At 41.5% G+C, this 2394-nt stretch overlaps 1 protein-coding gene and 1 pseudogene across 1 annotated transcript in view; one reads left to right on the plus strand and one right to left on the minus strand.

Annotated features, from left to right (window-relative positions):
• Window positions 1-2394, minus strand: part of LOC102856874 (ADP-ribosylation factor-like protein 6-like) — a 72362-nt gene that overhangs the window by 47140 nt on the left and 22828 nt on the right. The gene's annotated exons all lie outside the window — the stretch shown is intronic.
• Window positions 969-2394, plus strand: part of LOC102855638 — a 1599-nt pseudogene continuing 173 nt past the window's right edge.

Raw genomic sequence — 2394 nt, forward strand, 5'->3', positions numbered from 1 at the left:
GTTGGTGCATATATTTGAATGATAGTGGTATTCACTGGACTTCTTTGCATGCGTATAGATATTATCCTGTCACTGACAATATTGTACTTCAAGACGGATCTAGCAATGACTTTTTTAATTATGAAAGCAACTCCATTTTTCCTCACTTTTTCATCTCCAGAGTAATATATCATATGGTCATCCGACTCCAAATGCCCCATAAAAGTTCAAGCTGAAGATGAAGAAAATTAAGTCAAATCCACAGGAACCAAAATTTGACCTTGAGTCTACTCCACTTGAATTTCAAAACCATCTCAGAAACCAGTTTGAGGCCTTAAACACCAATGAGAGAAGACCAAAAGAGCTGTGGGAGGATATCAAGGGTATCATCCAGGAAGAGTACAAAGACAGAGGAGGAAGACAAGACCAAGATGAATGTCAGATGCAAAGCAAAGGGAAAAAAACCCAAGAAATTAAGGAGCTGAACAGAAGATTTCAAAGGGCAGTGTGGGAAGACAAAGGGAAGTATTATATTAAGACCAAAGAAGTTACCTGAGTAAGGAATCATCCTGATTTTAAATTCACAGCTATGGTTCTAGCATAACCATGACTATGAATATGTGAGGGAACTCTGGGAGGCTAATGGGTAAGGAGTTGAACTGCTAACCCAACCCAAAGGCAGGTATTTTTAATCCATTAGTTGCTTTAAGGGAGAAAGACTGACAGTCTCCTGCGGTGTGGTTTCTGAAAACCTGCTGAAGGGTAAGCTATGAATGAAACCACCAAGACAAAATAAAAGATAAAGTGAATGGACAAAGTACTCTGAGCCTCTGAGGATTTAAGATTAGGATGAAAAAATGAAACTGTACATAAGAGGTGATTTTTGATTTGTTCTTAAAGGATAGTTTTATCAACATTAAACTAGAAAGAAGTAGAGCAGAATAGGATATTAAAAGTAGAACTTTCCATTTGGTGTGGCAGCTTTAGCAATGAGAAAACTCAGGCTTCAGAAGAGACTTAACTCAAGTGTCTTCCGCTGTGGCAACAAGAAAGTCTGAACCCCAATGAGACCAATGAAATTGCCAATACCAACTTTCAGCAGGAAATCCAGAAACAGATCAAAGATGGCCTGATCATCTGTAAGCCTATGAACCTTCATTCTTGAAAATATCTTAGCCTTCTGGAAGGGCAGGCATATGGGTATAGATAAGCAAAAGGTTACTGCCAATGCTAGAATGCCCGAGAAAGTGACCTAGATGGGGCAGATGAGGATTTTGCACTGGCTGCTCAGAAGATACCAAGAGTCCAAGAAGACTGATCACCACATGTATCTCAGCCTGTACCTGAAAGGAAAGAGGAATGTGTTCAAGAACAGGCAAATTCTCATGGAACACATTCACAAGCTGAAAGCAAACAGGGCCCACAAGAAGCTCCTGGCTGACCTGGCTGAGGCCTGAAGACCAAGGAGGCAAGCAAATGCCGTGAGAAGCGGCTCCAGGCCAAGAAAGAAGAAATCATCAAGACTCTGTCTAAAGAGGAAATTGTTGTCATATGCCTTCGAGTTGCCTGCGACTCATAGTGATCCTATGTACAAAAGCCCCAAACCCTGCTCTATCCTGTGCTCATCTCACTGTCTCTGACACACCTACCCTTATTACCCTACTCACTTAATCAATCCATCTCATAGAGGCTCTTCCTCTCCTGCCTGTCCTTCCAACCTCTCAAGCATGACATCCTTCTCAAGGACTGGTCCCTCCTTGCAACATGTCAGACGGAGCTTCAGGATCTTTGCCTCCAAGGAGCAGCCTGGTTTTACCCTCTCCAGGATAAACCTATTTGTTTCCTGAGCAGTCTGTGGTATAATCAATATTCTTCTCCAACACCACAGCTCAAAGGTATCAGTTCTCCTTCTATTCTCTCTAGTCACTGTCCAGCTCTCTGATGCACTGCAAGTGATTGCAAAGACCACGGCCTGTATCAGGTGCACCTTAGACTCGAGACTGACATCACTGCTCTTCAGTACTTTGGAGAAAGAGATCAAGAAATAAAACTCCTCTCCTGTCTGTCCATAGTGGCCTTGGCAGTTTATATAGATTATTCAATAAAACAAACCTTTCTATGCCTGAAAAAACAAAACAAAACAAAAGGAATAGTACATACAAAGACTGGATGTCATAAAAGACTTAAGGATATGAGATGCTGCTATAATGTCCCATGGAGTCAAAAGTGACTTCTAACTGACTCTCCAGTGAATTTTCAGAGAATGTAAATATCATAGGAGAACCCTCTTTTTTTCCGTTGGAGCAGCTGGTAGATTTGAACCACTTGCCTTTGGGTAGCAGCCTAACTCCTTACTCACTAGGCCATCATAGTTCGAAATATTTGAGTGCAATTCAAAACTCGGACTGTACTTCT

This window comes from Elephantulus edwardii, unplaced genomic scaffold (genome assembly GCF_000299155.1).
Source record: "Elephantulus edwardii isolate Elephantulus edwardi_28Jun2011 unplaced genomic scaffold, EleEdw1.0 scaffold00513, whole genome shotgun sequence".
Lineage (NCBI taxonomy): Eukaryota > Metazoa > Chordata > Mammalia > Macroscelidea > Macroscelididae > Elephantulus > Elephantulus edwardii.